Source organism: Sinocyclocheilus grahami, unplaced genomic scaffold, assembly GCF_001515645.1.
Source record: "Sinocyclocheilus grahami isolate Dianchi unplaced genomic scaffold, SAMN03320097.WGS_v1.1 scaffold1.1, whole genome shotgun sequence".
In the NCBI taxonomy this organism is placed as follows: domain Eukaryota; kingdom Metazoa; phylum Chordata; class Actinopteri; order Cypriniformes; family Cyprinidae; genus Sinocyclocheilus; species Sinocyclocheilus grahami.
The window spans coordinates 453,216-461,004 of NW_015505180.1; the positions used below are offsets into that span (position 1 = coordinate 453,216).

The window sequence follows — 7,789 nt, forward strand, 5'->3', positions numbered from 1 at the left end:
GCTCACCCTGTGGTCTGCGTGGGTCCTAACGCCCCAGTATAGTGACGGGGACACTATACTGACAAAAAGCACCATCTTTCGGATGAGATGTTAAACCGAGGTCCTGACTCTCTGTGGTCATTAAAAATCCCATGGCACTTCTCTAAAGAGTAGGGGTGTAACCCCGGTGTCCTGGCCAAATTGCCCCCCCCCTGGCCCTTGTCTATCATGGCATGGCATGATCTATTTATATGTGGTACCTTGGACACATTATCAGATGTCCTCTTAGTATAATATTTGTAAAATGGCTATACACCGAGATTTGACTGTGACAGTCATCCATTCATTTATTCTAACCTATTTCTAAAGGTTTGGAGATCAAAATCAATGTCTTCAAATACAATAAAAGACGCTTGCAGTGTGTTTTCGTTTATTTTATACTGTCCACATCATAGTTTTGTTTAGTTTGCTTGTTTTTATTAGATCTACTTTGTATGTTTTGTAAACATCTTTAGCATTGAAACTGCCCATATCTTTTGTGTAAAACGTTTTAGTTCAGTAAGCTAAATAAATCACTGAGTGCACAACTGAAACAGGTGTGTTGGAGGTATGAGCTGAACTTTTTTCATGTTGTGGCTTGAACGCAACAATCATTTTGTGTGAAATCAGTGTGCCACCGTGTGGTGGGATTAAATATTGCAGTAATAAACTCCTGCTGTCATGCTTTGTTTTCATTAGTGGACATATTGCGGAAGTTTTTCTCACTTTGAAAACACAAACTCATACATCGTTTAGATGCATGCTACAGAATAACTCATTAGATGTGGTTTATAATATATAGATAAAACGGCTTAAATGCAATCAACTAATACATTTTTATTACCAGATCAAAATGCAGTTCGCACAATTGCAAAAAGAGTGGGCTATTTGGCTATTGGTTACGCAGGGATACGCAGACCACAATAGTGCTAGCTGTAAAATAAAAATAAAGAACAACAACGACTAATACAAAGTGTGTGATGTGATCTTCCTGACCTTTTGAAATTGCGTTCTGGGGACGCGTCGATATCCGCCACCGACGACTTTCTCTTGCTCCTCCTCGGTCTTTCGTTCACCGGCACTGGAGATCCGTCGGTTTCCTCCATTTGAAAATGTGGACCTGGAATGCGCTACTGTAAACTGTGTGTACAAAACGTAATACAATTAAAATGAGTTATTTGGGGGGGTGAATTGAAAGGGGGAAGTTCGCTATAGTCAACAGATAGGACGGATTTTGAATATGGCGGAAATGTGAAGTCATAGCCAATCAGGAGTGGGCAGGGGGCACGATTGTTAGGATCATAGGTTAGGATGATACGGGCGAAAAGGGAGGGATTTAAGGCGACTAGTGACGAAACACTTGCGCGCCTGCTCTGTCTCGTGCAGTGTACTATGTCAAATAACAGAAAAGTATTGTTTTTTTATTTTTTAAATATTGCCACAGCCATATCACTTTAAAAAAAAAAAATTTTTATTGCCACACTCTAAAAAATGCTGGGTTAAAAAGGGACAAACCCAGCTATAGAGAATGAGGAGATCCCTAGGAGCTTGGGGAAAGTGTTGTACTATTTTCAAATGCTGATTTAATGTGCTAAGACAGTGATGCTAAAAGACATGCAGATGAGCCAGAATATCAACGCGACATGTTTAAATGTAAAGCGTTTTCCTCCTGGGTCAAAACAACCCAACCGCTGGGTCAAAACAACCCAACCGCTGGGTCAAAACAACCCAATAGCTGGGTTTGTCCCTTTTTAACCCAGCATTTTTTAGAGTGCACAGCCATATAACTCTGCAGCCTAAGACTGGTTGCCCACTGAAGCTAAGCAGGGTTGAGCCTGGTCAGTACCTGGATGGGAGACATCCTTGGAAATCTAGGTTGCTGTTGGAAGAGGTGTTAATGAGGCCAGCAGGGGGTGCTCACCCTGTGGTCTGCGTGGGTCCTAACGCCCCAGTATAGTGACGGGGACACTATACTGACAAAAACCACCATATTTCGGATGAGATGTTAAACCGAGGTTCTGCCTCTCTGTGGTCATTAAAAATCCCATGGCACTTCTCGTAAAGAGTAGGGGTGTAACCCTGGTGTCCTGGCCCTTGTCAATCATGGCCTCCTAATAATCCCCGACCACTTGATTGACTCTATGACTTTCTCTCATCTCCACCTGTATCTGGTGTGTGGTGAGCGCACTGGTGCCGTTGTCCTGTGGATGCACCCCCCCCCCCCCCCCCCCACATGATTGTAAAGCACTTTGGGTGTACAATAAAGCATTATATAAATGCATCATTCATTCATTTATTAATTCATTTTTGTATTCAAATGTATCCAGGTAATGTATTATTTGTATTTTATATCCAAATGTAATAAAACTGAGCAGTACCTCAAAACGATCTCTGCATCTGAAAACAAAGATGTAAAGGCTAAAAACAAAAACTAATTATATTTTAAATGTAAATATTTTTTCAACACTTTATTAAGCCCCTTGGCTTTTTGTGTAGGCTACTATTAGATATTATAGGCTATTGTTGTAATAGGCTATGTCTAAATAAAAAATATAAAGAGAAAATATGGTAACAGACACTGAAGTCTATTTTTACTCAGCACAGCTGACTTTTAGGGGCTAATTTCTATAATAGGCTATTTTAACAATACTGAATATAAAAGGGTGAATTCAGGTAAAGTGGGCCATTTAGGTTTGATTGTACTGTATGCTCAATGGATTTACACTTTCAGAGCATAACAATGGTTCTTAATTAAAGGAACACTATTTCTCTAAATGATAAAATAGTGTTGGTTGATGCAATATGACACTTATGGTGAAAGGTAGAAAGCCCTTCGGCATAAGATTTTCATTTCTAAATTATAAGGTTGCTCACTAAATGGAAACACATAATATTGGGACAGTTCCTGCTTTGTTAAAATTCATTAAATAAAAATTGGCATTCACTGGTTATTTTATAGAATGCATGCATAATTTACTTTTTTAGAAAACAGAAATGAGACTGCAGTCAGGAAATTCAAATCAGATGGAAGAAAGGAAAGAAAAGAGAAAATAGAAGGGAAGTCGAGGCATGAAGTTCAGTCTGTGGAGTGAAGAAAGGATGAGAGGAGCAGAATAGAAAGCTTAAAATATGAATACAATTAAAGTTAATTTAATTTAAAGTGTTTAGATAACATAGACAGGAAAACATATGGTTACCATTTAAAATGTTCCTCTTATTAATTTTTTTTAGCCTATTTTTTATTGCTTGTGTTATAGTCACATTTTTTATATATTGTAATAGTTTTCTGATATTCAGATTTCATCAAATTTAATGTCAACACGTTCTTTCAGTTGTTTGGAATTTCACACATGAATTGAGACGAGGATTTACACATGATTTGTTTTACTCATAACCTATAGGTTATATAATTTTGTGTTTGTTAAATATGTTTGCCTGATAATGTGTTAATATATCATGTGTTTTTAATTAAAATGTAGAATATTGTTTGATAAATGAATGGCCCACTTTACCTGAAAAGAAATTTGTCTTGAGTGCATGATCTCAAATTGTTTATTGGTATATAGCTTGCAAATAACACTTTATATGAACTGTATTCAAATTTAAATATTATAGCTGGACCTTAAAAAGTTAACAAAAGTAATAAAAAAAAGAAAAAAACATCTAGGTTTCTAAATGACATGTTTTACAGAAAGTGTCCCTGAATTCTTTACCTGAATTCACCCTAGGCTTATATGTAGACTTATGTAGTACCAATATTCTACAAAAATGAACAATTCTGACATGACAAGTAAAGGATGTTATGCTGTTCATGTAGTTTGTGTAAGGTCAGATAAGATGAGCAGTTAGTTTAGAATTTTTTGTTTGGAGGCAGATTTATCTCTCACAATAGTCCAGACCTCATTAGAGCTGAAAACATTTAGCGTGTTTACTGCAAATTAATGATGCCTATTCTGTATGGTTACTCATTAGAAAGGCAGTTCAAGCATTGTACTGTATATGCACAAAGGAAAGCTTGAAAGTTCCCAACTAATAAATGCTTTGTAACTATGAGTCAGTAACCCCCCCCCCTCCCTTTTTTGTGTGTGAAATGCCGGCTCATTACTCAAGGTAAACTTAAATACAAACACATTCTTTGCTGTTGTAGTTACATTTTTATTTATTATACACCACATTATTATACATTATTATTATTATTATTTGTCAATACATTCCATTCCCATAATGTTCAATAAGCAAATATAAATTGAACCAAATACCAGGCTCTGCACATATGCACAAAATATAAGGAAGGAAGGATACTTCACATTCACATTTGATGGTGAAACAATGGTTAATAATTCCCTAAGCGTACACATCTTTATCATGTTATTAGTTCCTTTTGAACTATTAACATGAACTACATAATCGTCATCACCCAACTGCTAAATGTGATTATTAGGCATGAGGATATTAAGAAATTATAAACATTTAACAAAACGATTTTCTGTAAAGCTGCTTTAAAACCATACATATTGTAAAAAGTGCTACAACTTAAAATGAATTGACTTGAGCTATTTTTATCACCATTATTCAGCACATATTAACTACATTTCGAAATGTTAGCTTGTAGTGTCTCCTTCCAACCAACCAAGAATTAAACTGCAAATTAAGTCAGTTTGGGAGCAGGTATTCTTTGGAGTGTAGATTACAGCCTTTTCATTTATTTGATGACGAATACGTAGTTAGGGCTCCTCAAAATAGCAACAAAGCTAATTGAAATTTCACTCATATTCAGTTTAAAAAGAAAACATTTCTATTTTCCACAAAATTTGCAATAACCTCTTCAAAGGCTTAAGCACACATGCAGTACATACTGTAGGAAAAGGGCACTGATGGCCCTTTGAGTGCAATGGGAAGCCGAAGAATTGATCCCCAGTCATTATAACCGATTTCAAATGGTGCTAGATGATAAAAGGGACTCTAAGCACCAGAGGAAATCAGTCATCCTTTGGTGGGGAGAGATGGGGGCAGGAACAGCCAGAGAGGGAGAAAGAGCTTCAGAAAACACAATCTCTCTTTACTAGCCCTCTCAAGCATAGTTAACAGTTCAAATGAGGGAACGAAAAACAAATACACACCACAATTCCTATAAAAAAAAGACAAGTAGACCCATGCGCACAAACTCTTTTATGATGTACTCATACAATAAATAGGTTACAGCCTACTCTGTGAGCAGTGTAGTTAGTAAATCAGTCCTATATTTAAGACCCGTTTAATGCAAAGTATTAAAAACTAAAGCTTGAACTTAAATTAAAAAGAAAATCGAAAAATAAGTCAATTCAAAGTATTAATAAATACTATAATTGCACATAAATACTAAAATAACATTACATCTTGCAGTCACACATTTATAAATTCATACACTTTTGTAATACACTGTTGTAATGCAAGATATTGCATCATATTTCTTTTGTTCCTACTTTCATGTTCTGCATCATTCACATACATAGCTTCATGCAAAACTGCATGATAACATCTGAAGATAATCAGACCTTACAGAAACATCCAAAACAAGATATAACACTGATGTTTTAGTGGATAAACATGGCAACGTATAAAATTTCCACCTACTTCAACTTAACCTTAAACGTTTAACTATGACTCATTACAACTCAATTCTTGTATTAAATTAACTTGTATAACTTGAAGTTATGTTTTAAGTGAAAAGTTACATTTTTAAATTTTGAATTGCAAATTCATTTAACCAATTTTAACTTCATTTAAAAGTTGAAATAACTTGTACAGCATATTTGATTATACTTAAAAATGTAAGGCAACCACACAGAAGTTTTTAAGTTTTAGTAGGTGGAATTTTTTTACAGTGACGTGTTGATCATATTTTTACAGTATACAGCAGTATTTTCCTTGTGGGACTGGGCTGGCTTGTTCACACCACATTCATTTGACTTCTAGTACCTCTGAGTGAGTTCATCAAGCGCTAAGGGCAAGCTATGAGCACTATCTGGGTCTCCTGTGATTCAATAGATGCACTTCCCTCACTTCTCTTGAAAAGCCACTCCACCCACTAAAGATTCCTTGTCCTGTTTTGTTATTCTTTGACTTCTCTTGGGATCGTCCATCGCTGCGAAATGTGATCCAGCGGCAATTCCCTCCCCAAGAACACTGATTTCAAATGGTGCTAGACACTGGTAGAACACATCTAAACCACCATGTGAAACCAGCATCCGGAGGAAGCGTCCAGGAGTGCGAACGATCCCATCAGAAGTCCCTGTGTCACTGGCTTGAGTTGATGATTAAAATAACAGGAAAGACAAAAGGTTGAAACAGCAGTAGGCATGCTTTAAAGTGACTCTGTCAAAACAAATGTCACGGTCATGGTCACCATGCCGTTTTTTGAATAGTGAAGTCCACTTTTCTCCATTGATACCAGACTTTGTAAAGCTAGTTGTTGATCAGTTGAATAAGATCGTGCCTGCATCTTATTGCATAACACACAATGTAGTGTGATGTATGGTGTGTTTGTGTACAGCAGGGATCCTCAAATCTGGCCAACGAGATCCACTTTCCTGCACAGTTTAGCTCTAACCCTAATCAAACACACCTGAGCATGCTAATCAGTGTCTTCAGGATCATTAGAAAATCACAGGTAGGTGAGTTTGATCAGGGTTGCAGCTAAACTCTGCAGCGCATTAGCCCTCCAGGGCAAGATTTGAGGAACCCTGGTGTACAGTATAAATAGACCCTTGATTGCCCAGATCCCTGCATTGGTTTTGTCCGTGGGAGGATGACGTCAACCCTTTTTCAAAGGAGAACTGCTGGGAGATGGAAATTATGAGTCACTGGAAGATCTCTAAACAATGTCATCATTCAAAGTAGCCGTCAAATGCGAACAGGATTGGTCAATCACCTGCGGCCGGCCCACTGAAGTTCCTTGAAGTTAATTCGCGTTCTTACCACCAACACAGCACTGATGTAATCTCAGGGAAGTTAAAAAATTTTTGTAAGTTGACGTGGTTTTGTCATTTGTTTTTTTAGCTTTTTAAAAATTATTTCTATATAGCTTTCTTCTTAAATTTTCAGTAATTTGACATGGTTTTGCCATTTTCATTTGCTTGTTTTTCATATTTCTATATAGATTTCTTTTTCAGTTTTAGTGATTTTAGTACCTCATCTTAAACTTTTTACAGTTAGTTGTCAAGGCAACATTTCTTATTTTCTTTTAAGTAATATGATTCATTTCAGCTACCAAAAATGATTTTGAATAGTTTTTTGTTAGTTTAGTTATTTATATTTATTATATTTAATTAGATTTTATTTTCAGTTTACACTTTGATTTTAGAGTAATTTTATGTGCTTTTATCATTTTAGCTATTTAATTGATTTAGCTTTCATTTATTTCAGTTTTAGTAATTTTAGTACTTTAACTTTTGAATTTCAAGGAATCGACTGGTTTTGTGGTCCAGGGTCACATATAATATAATATATGATATGATATGATTAGATAGATAGGAAAAAAAGTGTATATTATTTTATTTGTACAGTGCTTTTCACAAAATTATTACTTAAAATTGAAATATATATATTATTTGTAATCTATTATATGAAACACTATTTTGAAAGTAATTTGATAACTTCAAAATACAGCCAAATGGTGACAAATGGTCATCGTTTAAAATTTTCACAAAATCATATGCATCATATTTGAGGGTCAAAATATTTGAATACTTCTGGTCTAAATAATAGATGTCCCAGTTCAATGGAAATGACA

The 7,789-nt window shown here is 35.6% G+C and overlaps 1 long non-coding RNA gene across 1 annotated transcript in view; it reads right to left on the minus strand.

The window, feature by feature from the left end:
• Nucleotides 1-1,480, minus strand: part of LOC107587296 (uncharacterized) — a 14,556-nt gene extending 13,076 nt beyond the window's left edge. Inside the window, exon 1 of the long non-coding RNA XR_001609489.1 lies at nt 1,015-1,480. This is a non-coding gene — a long non-coding RNA (uncharacterized lncRNA). The remainder of the gene's footprint in view (nt 1-1,014) is intronic.
• Nucleotides 1,481-7,789: the final 6,309 nt, after the last annotated feature.